The following is an 18,768-nucleotide window of genomic DNA, read 5'->3' on the forward strand; positions in this document are numbered from 1 at the left end:
TTTAAGGATATTACAATGATTAGCCTTACAAGAACCACTGTTCTATGTGCTACAAGAATGCCACTGACCCTATCACCTACTGCACCTTTCAACTGATACCAAATCCCAAAGGTGAAATCAGGGAATATATTAAGGAAACTGGAATGTTCTTTATAGATGGTGAAAACTACAGCATAAAGCTGAAGATTGCTTCCTTTCACCATGGCCACCAGGATGCTCAACCAAGCTCCCAGTCAGCCCAGGACAGTGACAGATAATGTCACCAATACTGGTGTCCTCTCTTCTCCAAGGGTTCTTAGCTATACTACATTTCCAGGGTGAAGCAGGTTAAGTAGGCCATGTCTCAGCACAGCCAGTGGATGAGAGGTGGTATATGCTGACTCATAAAACCGCCCTCAGGACTCTGCTCTCTTTCTCCTTCCACCAGCTGAACTGACCAGAATTAGCTCCTACAGCAGGTGAGTCACAAAGCAGAAAAGGGCTGACTTTTGGAGCTACCAAGTGGAGGTCCACCCTGATGAACTTCAGTGGGTGAACAGCAGAGGTCTCTTGTACTGAGTCACTGAAATATTGCAGTTACTGAAGCAGTTAGCCCAGATGTCTAAAACATTGCTATGGAGACATGAACTATATTGAAGGTAGCAGTCTTACTGTTGTCATTCCTGGTCCTCATATGCTTTTTTATTTTCACTATTTATATTTAGATTTTTTTTTATTATTATGAGTAGTTCCTATAAGCTAATTTGGATCTTCATTTGAGGACAAGAGACATAAGCCTCCATTGACTATGGTCAATAAACATCAAGCACCTCAGACAAGGAACATTTGGATAAAGTATGTACTCCACTCAAAAAACACTCTATTTGTAACTCACTTATATACAAACTGATCTAAGTCATTTGTACACAAGGTGAAAAAAGTTGAGTAAACATTAAAACACAGGGCAATATATTTTGTCTAAATTAAGTAGGACAATCATTAGAAACCAAGAAGCCTTAAAAAATAAAACCAAAAGCTTCTAAACTCTTGTTGGGCAAGAAAAAGTAACCATTAATATAGTTTAACATAAAGTAGCTGTCCTAAACCCTCAGTGCCTGATCCTTACACAATTCTTTCAAATTATGTCCTAATGTTTTATGGTTTCCTTTTTTTTTTTAACAAGAGATATGGAAGGAACTAGACATGTCAAATATGGATGAAGTTTTTAATCAAGCTTATACAACCCAATGGACAAACAGCAGAGAGGATGTATGAAAATTTTAATCACTACACAGGTATGACCTTCATTGTCATGGACAAACCTTGCAGCCATTGTAAACTGCAATGCCAACTTTTGAAAAGGAGTAACATTTTAATAGTGCTCCTTTCCTTTCCTAGGATATCTCTGAGAACAACTGCAGTGAGGTCTTGGGAAACAATGTTGTTTGCACTACATGATTAACATCTAATGACAAGCGACTAGGGAATTGGGGGATTTGTGTGTATTTCTGGTTTTAAAATAAAAACCAGGATAATTAACTTTAAGAGATGTACAAAAACAAATACTATGGAAAACCATGAACAGGGATATGCTTTTAAATTCTATAGGGCTGTTTATAAAATAAAATGTGATTCTCAATTTATATTGAAAATGGACATGTGTTCCATATGGGAAAATTATAATCTTCCCTCCAAAATTAAGCCCTTACTTTTAAAGAGATGGAAAATCAATCTTTCTTTATTCTAAAGCTGTGTGACAACTGTCTCAGAATGACACAAACAAAAGCATGACTTGCTCCCTCTCACACTCTCTGTTTACCACCATTCTGGTGAATATCATGCCTCAAAATGGGGTACAGTTTCTTCCATTCAGCACAGGAAGCAATTTAAATTAATTCTAAATAGGACAGAATGTGACCCAGCAAAGACAATATAACAAAACGGGCAAAACCCAAATACAACCTTGCCATGTACATATTTTGAGGGGCTGAAAAATAAATGAGGAATTAGCAGGACAAAATAACTCCAACCACATTTTGTAATAGTCATGATAGTATCCAGGTTGTTAGATTGTTATCTAATCATAAATCAAAACACACAATGTTTTCAATCAATATAAAAATACTTGTTGAGTAGCTACTGTGTACAAAGAATGCACTTAGCTGATAAAATATGGGCACAAAGATCCAAGTTCACAGTCAATCACATCCATACTTTGTGGTACAATATAATTTCACTGAGCTGTTCATGTTCACAAAGTGAATAAAACTGTCAATGAGAAGACGCTATGATATGAACTAAAATGCAACTGCTTCAGCACAATAAAATCTTCAGCACATACTAACATAACTTTTTAAAATCCAAGACAGATTTCAATTGCTAGAGAACAGGAGTACTCAAGGTCCAAAGGCTGTAGGAAAAAGTCTGTGAACTAAGGTGAAGCCCTAAAACAATAGTCTTTACGAGACTACAATGTGGAAAATGTTATACGACAAAAACATACATACTAAGCACTGACCAGCACCTTGCTATCTGGTTCCTGCCCTTCAGGAGTTTATAAGCTAATCAGCACCACTGATCCTGTTTTACCTCACTAGAATGTAGGTTGACCACTTTAATCTAAAAATCCAAACTCTAAAATGCTTCAAAAAACAAAACATTTTAAGCAGGATACCATCAGGAAACTTTGCTTCAAGTACAAATTTATTTAAAATATTGCATAACCTTGAGGCTATATATAAGGTATATATGAAACAAATGAATTCTGTTTAGATTTAGAGCTCAACCCTAAGACATATCATTATGTATAAACAGATACTCCAAATTAAAAAAAAAATCCAAAACATTTCTAGTCTCAAGCAATTTGGATGATACTGAATCTGTATAAGTTTTCTGAGAGCAGAAGTTTGGTCACATTAGACACTCATATCACCAATAACTAGAAAAGTGCTTGAGACACATAGGCATTCAAATATTTATGAACTGACTGCTATAGTTTGAACCTGGGATGTTCCCAAAGTTCCACGTATTAAAGATTTGGTTCCCAGAGTGGTACTACTGAAAGGTGGTAAAAACTTTAAGAGATGGGGCCTAGTGGGAGGTTTTAGGTCACTGGGGTGAGCCCTCAAGGGTACTGTGGAAACCCAGTCTCTTCCTCTTCTCCCATTCAAATCCCAGCCATGAAGGAAACATTTTTGCTCCCTCACACACTCCTACCTTGATGTACTGCCTTGCCACAGACCTGTAAAAGCAATCAGGGGCTGAGACCTTCAAAACTGTGAACCAAAATAAATCTTTTCTCTGTTATCAGTTGGTTATCTCAGGTATTTGTTACAGTAATGGAAGGTGATTAACATACTAATTGAAAAGACAAAACAAAAACTAAAAGAAAGAAAAATATGAAATAAAATGGGGAAAAGGTTCAGGAACATGTAACATGACAGAAGAGATCTTTAGGTCAATTTTAAGACCATTGCTCCAGGAGGTTAGGCTACCCTACAAAGAGGCCCTAGGGAAATTTTCAAAAAGTACAAAATTAAAAAATGATCCCAGGTGCTAAGCTCAGAGCCAAGGCCTAGAAGCTTAACCTGAAAGATGAGAAAATACCCTAGGATGTTTGACATGTCTAAAATGTTAAAAAAAAAAAAAAAAAAAAAAGTCCCCAAAAAAGAACTAACCAAAGAACAGGCACAGATCCAAGGAAAGAAGGAACAGCAGGGCTGGCTTCAAGGATTAGGAGTGAAATCTGAGCACGGAAATAACATTCTATCTAAGGACATCTACCAAGATAGGAGGACAGGCTGTCACAAAACAAACCAGCCCAGCTGGCCATCAGGTAAGCGAAAAGCTGGCACCAATAGGCAGAGTATTCATCAAATGGCGAACAGAACAGCATAGGAGGAAGAGTTGGCCACAATTCAGGGGCTCCCAGCGAAAGGTAAGGCCAGGTCAGTGAAACCCATCCTGAGAAGAACCAAACAGTCCTAAAACCACCATCCTGAAAAGGAAGAAAAATATGTTCTTTTAAAATAAATACTAAAAAATAATAAACTCACTGCTTAAAAAAAAAAAAAATCCTGTACCAGATGCCTATGTCTAGTGAATGCCCTTTTTTCCATAGTCAGGTTTGAGAGATGAACTGCCTGTCCTGACTGGCTCCCCTCCCTTAGCACCTTCACTCCTTAAGGCACTCAACAAGGCTCAAGAGACTCATTGCCAAGATCACTAACCATATATTCCAGGGCTGAGCTCAATGGACATCTTTACACCACCAAGTAGTGGGATCTCTCTCCAACACCCTCTCCCTTGAATACTGCTGGTTCTTCGCCAGCGTTTGAACATGCTCAAAGCCTTTCACATAAAAACCAAAGCCAAAAACCAACAGGCTCCCTCTTTACTTGCCCTCCTTGTAACCACTACTCAACACCACCACCACATTTCTTAGACAGTCTGTACACTCTGGGGCTCCACTTCCTGACTCCCACTCACTATGGACCACTGGTACAACAAAAGCCTTCTAGATCCAGGCTGCCAAACACTCCCTCTTAACTGAGGTTCCCTTGGACCCACGACCTCCTCTTTTTCAGCCTTGGTGTACCTATCTTTCAAATACAAGAGTTCCTCAGGTCTCATGCTACCCCATTCCTTTTCTTACTCTACAAGTGCTCCTTGGATAAGCTCACATGCTCCACTAGCCTCCACAACAAATACAGGCAAAGACAGAGGTGTTCGCTTGGTGTCTCAGGCCAAAAGAAATGCCTACTAAACTGTTGATGTTAAGTACTTATGTCAAAACAATTTAGTATCCACCTGAAAAAGTACACTTCAACTGAGTAAAAACATAATTGTTATCTTATTCTTAAATAATCACTAATGGCACACATGCACCTATTGAGCATTGCACAATATCTCAAATGCTGGAGTCAGGCTGGATACCACCTCCCTCATTTTCTGTTCCAGGTTGATTTTCCTTGACCATCTCTTTGTACACTTTTTTCTTCTTCAAATCTACATTTTGATCAATTCCTTTTTGCATACTTCCTCTCAGAAGCTTTTCTCATCTCTCTGCACAATCCCTAAGCTCATCTGTGGTCCCTCTCAATTTCCTGTTCCACACTGATTTTCACATGGTACAGTAACCACCAAACCCCCTCTTTAGAAACGATGGATAAATAGGACTACATGAAATTAAAAAGCTTCTGTGCAACAAAAGAAATAGCCTCTAAATTGAAGAGAACACCCACAGGCTAGAAGAAAATGTTTGCTAGCTATACATCAGACAAAGGACTGATAACCAGAATATACAGAGAGCTCAAAAAAGTAAACTCTCCAAAAATCAATGAACCAAAAGAAGTGGGCAACTGAACTAAACAGAACTTTCTCAAAAGAAGAAATTCAAATGGCCAAAAACACATGAAAAAATGCTCACCATCCCTGGCCATAAAGGAAATGCAAATCAAAACCACATTAAGATTCCACCTCATCCCTGTTAGAATGGCTATCATCAAGAGCACCACCAACAACAAATGATGGCGACGATGCCGGGAAAAATGAACCTTCATACACTGCTGGTGGGAATGCAAGCTAGTACAGCCACTTTGGAAAACATTATGGAGGCTCCTTAAAAAACTAAACATAGATCTGCCATATGATCCAGCAATATCATTCCTAGGGATATATCTGAAGGAATGCAACTCAAGTTATTACAAAATCACCTGCACACCCATATTTACTGCAGCACTATTTACAATACCCAAGCCAAGATACCCCACAACTGACGAATGGATCAAGAAAATGTGGTATTTATACATGATGGAATTTTACTCAGCCACAAAGAATGAAATTTTGTCATTTGCAAGTAAATGGATGGAACTAGAGAACATAATCTTAAGCAAAGTTAGCCAGGCTTAGAAGGCCAAAACTCCCATGTTTCCCTCATATGCAGATTATAGACCCAAAACCAATGCAGTAATATTACTGAACATGGGTCATACAATACACTAAGGGGAAAACACGCACGGGAGAAATAGAGAAAGGAAAGAAAACCTAAAACTTGAATGTGGTTGATGTGCTCCCTGTTGAGGAGCAAATAAAGTAATCTAAAATTGGCAGAGGCCACTATGGGAAGGGGACCAGAAAGTAGGAAGTAGCAAAAGAGGTCTGGCAGAAATGACTCAATGTGGGTTGCAATACACAAGTGCATGGAAGCAACACTAGGAATCTCTCTGTATAGCTATCTTTATCCCAAATTAGCAAAAACAATATGTCTTTCTTATTATCTCTTATGTTTTCTCCTTAGCAAAATACAAGAAGAGGGTGGAACAGGTTCTGCCTGGGGGGGAGGGGCACAATGTATACACATGTAAGTAAATGTAAAAACGATAAAGAGAGAGAAAAAAAAAAAAAAAGAACTCTTTAAGGCCAAGTGCTGGTGGCTCACATCTACAATCCTATCTCCTCAGCAGGCAAAGATCAGGAAGATCGCAGTTCAAAGCCAGCCCAGGCAAATAGTTCACGAGACCCTTTCTTAAAAAAAAAAAAAAACCCTTCACACAAAAATATGGCTGGTAGAATGGCTCACAGTGAAGACCCTGAGTTCAAGCCCCAATACCACAAAACAAAACAAAACCTCTTTACAAAGATGTTTTCTCAATAGTAAAGGAGTATGGTGTAGGTTAGAACTTTACTATCTTGAGATGGTAGTTTCACAGGGATGGACAGATATGAAGTATGACTGCTTTCTTCAACAATTTAAAACATTCATTCTCCCTGTGACTTCCTTACAGCATCTCAATCATAGTCTGGGATCTGTGCTAGGCACTCTTGAATTTCTATTTCTGTTCCAGATATCTCCTGATATCCAGATCCCTAATGTAGCCAACCATGTCCCACTGGCACGTGAAACTTTACCTGGCCAAGTGTAACCCTTCATCTTCTTCCCACAATTGCATGCTGCTGCTCCTATTTAAGCATGAAAGCATGGTGCCGTCACCAATCTGAGCCACCCACAACAACCAGGCACTGCCTTAAAAGCCACCTTCTCCCAGCTCTCCTGTCTTACACACACTCATTCAACCAAGGACCAAATCCCAGCAATTCTATCTACTCAACTCTCCTTCCAGCCTTCCTTCTAACTCATTCTCCAAAGAGCAAATCTAACTACATTCCTCTTTTGCTCAGAACTCAACTGTCTCTGACTACCCACAGATAAGTACAAACGCCACACATCAGAATGGCCTGTATTGCCAATAAGTATTCTGTCTCACTTCTTGCCACTTTTTCTGTCCTTGCACCTGACGACAACCCCATACTAAACTTGTGTTGTTTGTTTTCAGTTGCTCCAATGCACCCTGGCCACCTGTTTGTACAGTTTTTCCTCAAACCAGACTTTGACCAATTCTCTTGAATGTTGTTCCTCTGGAAGGCTCTCATCTCTCAGAACAGACCCTAAACTCTGGTCTTGTAGTCCTCATTTGAGCTCTGTAGATGGCCCCTTTCAGGACCTGCACTGTAACCAATGGTTAGAATGTCTGAGACCTGAACAGCAAGCTTATCAGGGACTAACAGAGATATCTGTTTATCACTGTCTTCCCACTGTCTTCCCACATACACTATAAACTCTAATGGGTACTTAAGGTTTAAAACAAGTGCATAAATGCGTTAGGTCATCCATATGAGACCCCTCCCTGGCTCATTACTGACTCTACCACAGTACTTATCACACTGCACAGTAATTGTCTGTCTTGAAAGATTATGAAGATCTTGAAAGCTCTCATCTCTTATTTCTGCAACTCCAGTGATTATGACAGTGCCTGGTACTTAGTAGTCATTCCCTAAATGCTTTTGGAATATGAAAGGTCATTGTGGGGGGGAGAACCTGGATGGGTATTTCCCACACTAATAAGATTACTCCTGAAGAAACAAGAGTGGAGTGACAACAGAAGGGAGGAAGGGAACCAAGACTTTACTCCATGTACCTTAATATGTCTTTTACAATATGCATTAGTTATATATAAGTAGAGTAGAATATTTCTGAATTGCCAACATAGGATTAAGTCACAGATAAAGAACCATCCCTGAAGAACAGTGCATGGACTGTAAGCATCATTTGCTTCCAAATGCCCAAGAGTAAAGCTTCCCGGGGGTGGGGGGAGTGACTGCAAAGTGCTTAAGAAAAAGACTAAGAGAAGGTGAGTAATTTACATCAATGTAAAACCACTCCCAAGTGAAAAACATAACCTGTACTCTTCAAAGAAAATTCTTGGAATCTAAAGAAAAGCACTAGTGCTGGCCCACAAGTACCGACAATTCTTTTAATACTTATACTATGCAATTGTTTTAATCAAAACATCCCAATTACCAAAAAAAAAAAAAAGTCACATGTAGGTTTCTATAGGAACTGCAAAGTATGGCTATAAAGACACACTGACAATTGGAAAACGTGTTCCATCTCTACTTTCAGACTTTTTGAAATTAACATACCACATCACTGACATATAGGTCATAAATTTAAAATAGATAAAACTATGCTATTAAGTAACTTCACATAAGTAACTGGAATTGCAAAGACAATGTTTATATGTAGATAGTTCCAGAACGAGCTTCTTTCTGCTGTTTTAAGGAAACACGAATACAGACCCACACAAATACAGTCCCACACAAATACAGTCAATACACAAAGTCAACCAAACTTTGTAACCTCGTGAGCTTTAAACATCCAAAACCAAATCCTTTGTAAATATCAATTCAGAAGACCTTTAAAATGAAGAAAAATGAGTACTACGGAGAAGCTTTTAGAACGCTGGGAGAAGGCAGAGAGGACACAATGAGAACTGCCTTTGGGAAAGGTCAAAGCAGCTTTCTCTTGTTTAACCTCTGAAGTAGATAAAAGAACTAACTGTAAAGAATCACTGCATTGTTTCACTTCTAGACAGGGAAAGTTTGGTAAAAACAAATACAAGATAAAATTGCCAATGTTCCAATAGAATTTCCCCTCGATCTGACAGAAAAATAAGTGAGTGTAACACTGAGCTTGGTTTAGATATAGAGTTGCAGACATTTAAGTTTTAGACAAACCTAACTTTTAAAATGCAAATTATTCAAACGGTTATCCTGTCCCCTAATAAAATATGTATTCTCAATCTTAAAAGTCAAAATATCACGCCCCATTACGCACTAGATTTTAAGAACTTCAATACAAAAAAACGAGCCCTTCTAAGAAGTTTTCAGCTTTTGAAAATTCAAAAATCATTGCTGGAAGTAAGTCAACAAATTAAAAATGAATTCCCCAAGTGAGAAAGGATTCCTTATTCCACCCATTTGCAGCGAAGAGAATGACATTCTCCCATTCATCTCAGTCCCGTCGCATAGTTTCTTAATAATTAAGAACTCTTCTCTCCAGTAGGGAACTATTCCTTTCAGAGAGGCCAAACCAAGAAGAAATAGCCATTGCCGGTTAAGTACCAAAGACTAACGGATTTTGCACTCCCGAGCTCTAGCGCGGAGGCTGCTGGAGGGCCAGGCGGCGAGGGCGCAGGGACAGTCCCTGCGGAATGATGGTGGGGACCCTCCATCCGGGCGGCGTAGCTCTCCCCTCGCCCGCAGCGCACTCCGGCCGGCTACCCCGACGTTCCTCTCTGCACTAGGACAGCCAAGTCGGCCCTAGAGGCCGGGCACCCCGCGCCCTACAGCCCGGGGGAGGGGAGCTTGCAGCCGCCACGCACGCTGGCAGCAAGAGGGCACGGCCGAGGCCCGGCAGGGCAGTATCCGGGAGGCGGCGGGCACGCGGCGACCCAGCCAGATTTTAGCTAGCCGCGCGGAGGCACCAGGGATGGAGGGATGCACGCTGAGGTCCCTGGAGATGGGCAGCGAGGAGAGTCGTGAGTGGGGCGCAAGGAGAGGCCCGGGCGCCACCTGAGGCAAGGCGAGCGGGAGTCTGTCCCGCGTCCGGAGACCGTGTGCTGGGCAGAGCAGGGGCTGGAGGGCCGGGAGGGCGCGCGCGCGAGAAGGGCAGCCGGGCCGCGCGACTACGGCGGGAATCTGGGCCGGCGCGGGAGCTGGACACGCGGACGCAGCCAGGCTGCGGAGCAGCGCCTCGGCCCGCAATGGGCCCAGGCAGAGCGCGCGCAACGCGATGCTGCAACTTCACTTGACCGTGGGGCCGCGGGGGACCTGGCACGCGCCCGCCCCTCCCCTCCCCCGGCAGCAGTCTGGCCCGGAGCGGGGAAAGGCGCCTGGACCGCGGAGCCGGGCCGACCGCATCCCGCACTCACCGGTCCGCGGTCTCGCTGCCGGTACCAGGGCTGCGCTGCGAGCTCCATGGTCCCGCTGCACCGCGGCCGCCCGGTGCCCCCGCCCGCACCGCACCGCAGCACACCACACGCACGGCGCCAGCGACGCCGCCTCCGGCCGGGCCACAGCCGCGGCCACGCCCCCTCCCGGCTGGGGGCCCGATCGGAGCTGAAGGGGGGGGGGCTCAGCGCCGTCTCCGCCAACCAGAGTCCATTCTCTGGGCCGCTTCTCCAGGATTGGCGAGCATCTCGACCAACGGGAAGCCAGCAGAAGCGCGGAGCGTCGGCGCCGGGGGGCGGGGGATTGCGGAGGAGGTGGCTCTTACCCTTGGTTCTCCGCCCCCGCTCTGGAATGAGGCTTTGGTTGGAGTCTCTCTCAACATGGAAAGGTGGGGATATTTTGGGCTGAAATCACCCAGGAGGCCCTTGTATCCCTAGTGAGGGCCCTTTGAGTTCCACCTATACTCTATTCTTACCTGGTTTTGAGGGCTCCTGGAGCAGAGGTCTGTTTACCAGTCTGTTCTCAAACACCCTGCAGGGTTGAGTTTTCAGTCACCCCTGAGAGGATTATAGCCCTGACATCAGTTGGTTTTATGCCCTGCTCAAATCCTTTAACACTTTGCCTTCAAAATGTTCCCTTCTCCGTTCTCTACAGAGTCTTCTTCGCTTTTTATTAGCCCTGTCTCCAATTTCTATCCACATTACATATGAGAAAAACCGTAATACCTAATAAACACAGGATATTCCTAAACCTACCAACACAGAACATGACCAAGTGGTACCAGATGACCGAGGCTGAAATAGATTTAAGGAAAGAAAGGAGGGGGAAAGGAAGAGAAGTCAGAAAAGACAAGGTATGTTCTCGGTCCCAAAGGAAATTTATTTTAAAACACCGAAACGTTACATGTATTTTATTTGTGTGTCTCTTTGTATTTACAAACTTATTTGTAACCATATGGGAAAACTTTTAGGAAAGAACTTTCAAATCCCATAAAGAGTCCGAGAAAAACTAATTCAGCTTGTCTCGCTGTTGTCTTTACAAATACGTGTTAACAATTCACATCTGTTCCAGCAATTAAATTGTTAGCAACAGCAATTTAAAACAGAGCGCTGCATAGTAGTTACTAACAATTTTAGCAAAGTTTGCGGCACCAGAAAGACAGAAAAATCATGTACCCTCTTCATTAAATGTCTATTATGTCAATAATCTATTAATCTACACCATTTTTAAAGGAAGGATTTTAAAAGCTCTGTTTCCGATTATATATATTTAGATTTAGTATTGTGCCAAAATTAAATATACTGGTATTTGATAAGGTAAACAGGATTTTAGTGAATGATTACACTGTCCCAGTATTCGAAATATTGATAGTGAAGTGATAAATGTCTGCTGAATCCAAAGCTGAATTGACATTCAAATTAAAATGACTTCATTTCATCTTGGCTTACCCAGAATAGCTGCCATGTCTATATTTAGGTCACGGATTTAGAACACAAAAATATGAAGGCATAGTATACCTGGAGTGCGTTTTCAGAGTTACTAGTTACTTTTTTCCTGGCTCTCCCCCTCTCCAGTAACACCTGCCTTCTATGAGGGGCTGCCAGACTTTTGCACTCACTACTGGCCCTTCATCACACCGTCCTGGAGTGTTAGGATTGTTTCATACAAGGTCAGTGTTCTCTCTAATTAGACCTCAATCCCATGAGAAAGTCCTTATTTTATCCTCTTCTTTTCTCCCCTCATAATGCCTAGGACAGTGTTGAATATGTAGTAAATATAATTCTATTCTTAGCATTGTGTCCAGAATATAACAAAATTATTTCAAATATTTTATATCAATGAACTAGTCATTTAAATACAGATTACTCAGAGTATCCTTGTTACGGGGCAAGTACCAGTCACTAATTGGTATGTCTACCTTCGTAAGTGCTTGAAAAATGTTGCTGAATTGGGGAGTATATTGTTTTACCTGTAACAGTAACTTGATTAAAGTGCTTGCCAGATAGGGGCACATCATATCACAAAACCAAGAAAGTCTGGAGATCCCTGAGGGCTTGTGCAGCATCTCCAGGGCACCATGTGTCTCAGCTTTCTTCTAGCCATTGGCTCTATTGTCCTTGTCAGGTGATTTTTTGCCATAATCTCACAAATTGCCTGCTCTTCTAAGTATTGCATCATGAAAAGACCCACTTTACAAAAAAAAAAGCCACTGAAATGTCAGTAAGAAAAAGAATTACCCAATTTAAAAAAAATGAAAGATCGGAACAGACACTTCAACAAAATAGCAATGGCAATAGAAAAAGAGCAAATAAGTATGTGCTCGGAATGACAAATTAAAATAAAATGAAATGGCACAACACATCTACCAAAAATATAGTAATCCCAAATGTTGGCAAAGATACACCCTACAAGCAACAGGACTGCTCATTCATTGCTGCTGGAAATGCCAGATGGTACAACCACTGTGGAAGACAGTTTGGCAATTTCATGCAAAGCTAAGCATAATTTTACCATAAGATCCAACAATCATACTTCCAGGATTTTACCCAATTGAGTTGAAAGCTTAGCCCCACCCAAAAACTTATACCTGAATGCTATCCGTAGTCACCAAACACTGGAAGAAACTAAGATGTCCTTCACTGGGTAAATGGATAAACACACTATGGTATTATGCACATAATGAAATATTATTCAGCTATTGAATCACAAAAAAGACTTGGAGGTACCTTAAATGCATGTAGCTAAATAACAGAAGCTAGTCTGAAAATATATGAAATTCTGGAAATGGCAAAAATAGGGAGAGAATAAAGAGACCAGAGTTTGCCAAGAGCCAGGGGAAGGGAAGAAGGGGCATTGAACAGGTTGAGCACAGATTTTTAGGACAGTACAATTACTCCTGTGATGCTGTAATGATGAACATGCGTCACATATTTGTTAAAACCTGAAGGATTCTATTGTAAAATGTGGATTATAGTTGATAAAAATTCATCAATATTGGTCCACTAGTTGTAGCAGATATACCACACTAATGCAAGATGTTTATGATAGGAAACACTAGGAGAGAATACATGGAACTCTGTGTATTACCTATCAGTTAATCTGTAAATCCTAAATCACTGAAAAAAATAATAAATGAATTAGTCATTAATAAACACCAAAAAAAATCCAATAGGAACCATGGTTAACACAATGAAGAGAATTTTTTTAGAATGAGCACCTTTGTTTTATTTGTAGACTTCTATTACAGTCACATATTCCATTCCCCCTTCAACTACTGGTAAATCTTTAGAAGTTCTTCATCACATAGGTTATTTTTAAGTTTTTATAAATTTTTATGTTGGAAATTTTCAAACATAAAGGAAGATTTAAGGTCTTGTTTAATGAACACCATTATGGAAGGGATGGGAATCCCAAAATCCCCTTCAAGGGCATGCCCCTAATGACCTACTTCCTCCCAGTAGATATCTTAACGGTTCTACCATCTTCCAATAATGCCACAGGCTGGTGACCATGCCTTTAATATGTGGGCTTTTGACTGACATTTAAGATCCACACCATAACACTAAATATATGTATCTCCAAGATCAATTTTCTTGACTGTTTTGTCATATAAGAGACACGCAGAATGGGATCATGGAGATATGGCACCTGTAACCACTCAAGACTTCATTACACCTTCCTTTTTTCCCTGTAAATATTTAACCAACTTCATATACCATGCTGTTATCCCCATGAGCTGGTATTATGCTGAAGTACTAAAATTAAATTTGAGAGCAAGTCAGGTGGAGATAGGGCATTCATGGTGGGGAGAATTCTGGTGATGACCATTACTGGCAAGAGATCATTACTATTCCTTGAAGTCATGTGTAAGCAGCACAGGGTGTAGGCAGTCCCAGGCCCACAAGTGCTTGGGGTGAAACTTTCAAGTATTATTTTGATAACTGAACAGCTCTCAATCATAATCCTATAAGATTTTCAAAATGACATTTCTAAAACCTCTTAAATACGCCATCTTTGTTCCTTGCATGGTCAAAATCTAAGATAAATTTCCAAAATTAAAGTATATGCAGCTCTAGTGTCATCTTGACTTGGAATTTGATGGTGAAGACAAAGTGACTCTTTCAAAACAATATATGAGTTAGACATTTGCTCAGTGATTTGCCTAGTACTCTTTGTCATGACTAGGTCATTAGTGGAAAAACAATTGCCATTCTTTTTACTTAATAACATGTCATCTTACATAAAAATTACAAACTATTTTACATGAGAAGCTGAGTTCAGTCACACTTTGGGGAAACTAAAGAATAAATACAGAGTGGTTATTAATTAAAAATAGAATATGTAAGAAATCAAATTATAGAAGCATCATTGTCATAGTTTTTGACGTGTTCATTTGTACTTGTTTCCAGAATGAAGCGAAATAATGACTAAAATACCTTAGTTTCTCAGAAATTAATTTAGCTCCATATATAAATCTTTCTAAACATACTTCTTTTAAAGGATAGTATCTATTTTTATCTTGACAGTAGAGTAATATAAATACACCCATATAGATATTCACATCTCACAAGAATGAAATCTTCTCCAGAAATATGAGAGGAGGGAAGCATATTGACATTAATCTTATTTTAAGGCAAAGAAAGTTATCAGAAGGTAAAAAAGGAAGGAGGCGCAGGTGGCTGTTGGCTGCAGTTTGTAGTGCTCCAAGGGCCCTGACCAGTGCATGCTGCCTGCTCCCACACTGCCCAGCCCACCGGACACTGAGCAGCTTCTCCTGACACTCATCCAACAAACACACAGTCCGGGCCTTGCTGAGGGTGGGGGAAGGGAGAGCACTTGGATCTAAAGTTACCTGGCTGCTAAATGTGGTACAGTAAGATAAGCATAGGCCATAATTAGATGACACTCCTTGACCATCTCCTCTGAACCTCAAAACATCAGGTGGCAGAGGATGGGATACAAAGAACATGAACTCATGAATCAAACCAAGTAGGATTAAGTTCCAAATCCATTGTTTACTTGGGAAAGTAGCTTAATGTCTCCAAGCCCTCCCCTCTATTTCCCTCATACAAATGAGCATAAGAGTAGCTTGTACAATGACCAGTGAATATTAATCATTCCTCTAGTTCACCACCCCCTCCATATTTGCACTTATTGATTTATAAGACCCATTTCCTTATTGCTGCTGTAGTTTGGATTTTAAATGTCCTCCCAGGGACCGTATGGTAAAGGCTTAGTCCCCAGGGTAGTACTCCTAGGAGGTGATACCACTTTAAGATGTGGGACTAGGAAGTCATCAGGAACATACCCTGGAAGGGGAATATGAGACGATGGGGCCCCTCCTTGCTCTCTTTAGCTTCCAGGCCATGATGTGAATGGTATTTGTCCACCAAGTGCTAACCCCTAATGTGCTGCCTCAATACAAGCCCAAAGCAGTGGGGTCAATCCATCATGGTCTGAAACATCCAACACTGAGCCAAAATAACCACTTACTGTTTATAGGCTGATTATCTCAGGTATTTTTTATAGTGATAGAAGGCGGATTAACAAAACTGCCTGAAGGAAATACGTTTCAAGTCAGTATTTTATAAACACAAAACAGTTACTTGTAAATGACTGAATCAAAGCTTATGAGGCTAGAGTTCATTATACATATTTGAACAAACAATATAGGTGTTGGATGAGCCTATGATTTCCAATAAAGAATTATTATTATTTTTTTAATCATCCTCTGTAGCATGATGTAGCTGAGAAAGCTATGACTTTCTGCTGGCCCCACATAGGCCTTCCTTGAAATTGATCTTTATCTGGGACTCAGATACTTTTTGAACCATGTGTATGGTATATATATATATATATATATATATATATATATATATATATATAATTACAAAAATTGAAGTTATTCGTCCAAATTTGGTTATTAAACTACAGAGTTTTTACTTTATTGCTGGGGTTATTACTATTCCTAATTTGCTCTTAAAAGAAACAACATTCTCTTGCAGTACACACTCTGGAAAATTACCTGCTACAGTCACCTAGGATTGGCTTTTATATCCATGCTGTGGTGAGGTAGAATTATATAAGCCACCTGGGCTTTTAGCAGAAAGAAAATAACTCCCAGATGATGCTACCTGAATAACTTGTGTTCCTTATCAAATTCTCCTTGACCATCAGGGCCTGGGCCTTTTTCTACTTAACCATTCCAAGCCCATATATATCTGGATTGTTATGAAGTGGCTTTGCTTACAAAGCATAAAGATTTTAACAGATTTGGGTATTTGTTAATTTGTATTTTTCCCTTAGGAAAGCCCTTGAATAGAAGATACCTTACAGACTAGTTATCTAAGATATAAGGAAATTAAATGACCTGCCTGGGATCACAGAGGAGGATTTTTATATTAATAAATCCCTGATTTCCTGACTGACTGAGTTCCCAGTTCAAGGACTAGGTATTATTTAGCTTTGTGATCTCTATGTCAGTTATATTAGTCCTCCCTACTCACAAGAGATCATTAACTTTCTTAGCTACTACAAAGTGTTAACTATTCAACAAACATTTATAAAAGGAGAAACAATCTGTGAGGTGGTCTGTAGAATTTCAAGCTAAGCACAATATTTCTTTCTACCATCAAGAGGAATCCCACAGCATTGAAGGAGAATCTTAAACTTGTAATCAAGCTCAATAATTGTAAGTTAATTAAAAATATGGTGGGTTCTAGGAGAAGAGTAGGTTGTAAACTGAAATCCACTAGAGCATCATAGAGAGGGAAATATATCTATTCCAGTACAAGCATGAAAGAGGTGGCATTTAAGTTGAATCATAAGAGGTTAGATGTCATTTTGACAAGCAGAGATTGTTGGAGAAGGGCATTGCAGAGCAAGAAATGGCATTGGGGAAGAAGTTGGAGAAATGCTGGACAAAGTTGTGGATAAAACAAAAGAGATTAGGATTTAACTAATATCTTGCTAGGAAGCTCTGCATAGACAATAGGATTCTCTGAAGGCAGTTTATCTATTCAAGGAAGTATCTGGAACCTTCAGGTGGAGCCCAGATTGATGGTGAGAAGGGTGAAATAAGTTGCTGTGTACTTAGTGAAGATTTCTATCATCCAAGTACAGTCATTGAAGAAGAGTGATACAAGCTGTTATAATTTGGATATTAAGTGTCCCTAAAGATCCAGATGGTAAAGGCTTGGTCCCCACTGTAGTGCCATTGAGAGGTTGGGGAAACTTGAAGAGACAGAGCCTATAGGAGGTCTTTAGGTCATTGAGGGCTTGCCCCAAAAGGGATTGTGGGACCCCAGTTCATTCCTTTTTCTTTTTCGCCTCCTAGACATGAGATGAACACCTTTGTTCCACCACATGCTCTCAGCATGATATGCTGCTTTACCATAGTCCCAAAAGCCATCATGAACTGAAATCTCTAACATTTTGAACCAAGATAAACCTTTTATCTTTATAAGTTGATTATCTCAGGTATTTTATTACAATGGTGGAATGCTGACTAACATAGAAGCCAAGAAAATGAATTATAAAGTTCTCAAGTAAGTGACAGGTAATGAAGGTTTCAACTGAAAAAGTGGCAAAAAAAAAGAAGGGAAAACAAAAGAGCAGAAATGGAACATGTCACTAGGCTCTAGGGGATTTGGGTATTAACTGTATATAAGAGGTGAAAGAGATTAAAATGTCAGAGATTTTCATGGTTTAAAGCTTCCTGGGAGGAGGATGAATGTTATTACACACAGGGTGGACTACAGGAAGAGCAAATTTTGAAAAAATGTCATGTTTTATGGTGAATTCTAAGGAAGTTTATTGGGTGATGTGTAAATTAAGATAGAAATGACACAATCAAAAATACTTCAGCTCAGAACTTTGCTTATTAGAATCTGAAAGTCCAACTGAATTGTCCTCTCTGCAAAACTTAATACGAGATCAATCCATACCAAGTCAAATGATTGATCCTAACAGATATTAATGGAGTGAAACCTTACTCTCCAGGGGAAACCAAGCAATTGTAGGCAATGCCATTCATTAGTATTGCTGCTTGGTTAAATGACTACATAAAAATCTATGAAAGATATATTAATCCACCCAAAGACCTATGCTTGTAAAAGTGCTCTCACTGATTTCTAACGAACCTTGGTTTGTTTCTGGTTTTAATGTGGACAAACATATGTAGAGCATTTTCTTTGCATTTAGTGGAAGCATTCAAAAAATAAAAAGTCTCAGCCACCAAGGAGCTCCTAGTTTAGTGGAGATCAAGAGAAACAAACAGATGACTACCTTTTGAATACACTGTATTCTGGAGGGTTCCATAAAATGCAAGATAAAGCATCATAAGCAGAAAGGCAGAAGAGAAGAAAGCTAATTAAAGAAGTCTTCTCAAGGAGGAAATTCTAAGTTCACATCTCAGGAATAACAGGGATCAGTGAGACCAACCAACAAGCCAGCTCTGAACAGAGTTGATACAAAATGCAAAGACATAAAGGAAGGACA

The 18,768-nt window shown here is 40.2% G+C and overlaps 1 protein-coding gene across 4 annotated transcripts in view; it reads right to left on the minus strand.

Moving 5' to 3' along the window:
* Wasf3 (WASP family member 3) overlaps window positions 1–10,407 on the minus strand; it is a 132,629-nt gene extending 122,222 nt beyond the window's left edge. For 2 of the 4 annotated variants that reach the window (XM_074043651.1, XM_020154338.2), the window contains exon 1: window positions 10,251–10,407. The gene's annotated coding sequence lies outside the window, so the exon portion shown is untranslated. Of the gene's footprint in view, window positions 1–9,441; window positions 9,467–9,891; window positions 9,917–10,250 lie in introns of those variants that run through there. The other 2 variants (XM_074043649.1, XM_074043650.1) reach the window with 2 other exon arrangements.
* Between the last annotated feature and the right edge of the window lie 8,361 nt (window positions 10,408–18,768).

Source organism: Castor canadensis, chromosome 10 (genome assembly GCF_047511655.1).
Source record: "Castor canadensis chromosome 10, mCasCan1.hap1v2, whole genome shotgun sequence".
Classification (NCBI taxonomy): domain Eukaryota; kingdom Metazoa; phylum Chordata; class Mammalia; order Rodentia; family Castoridae; genus Castor; species Castor canadensis.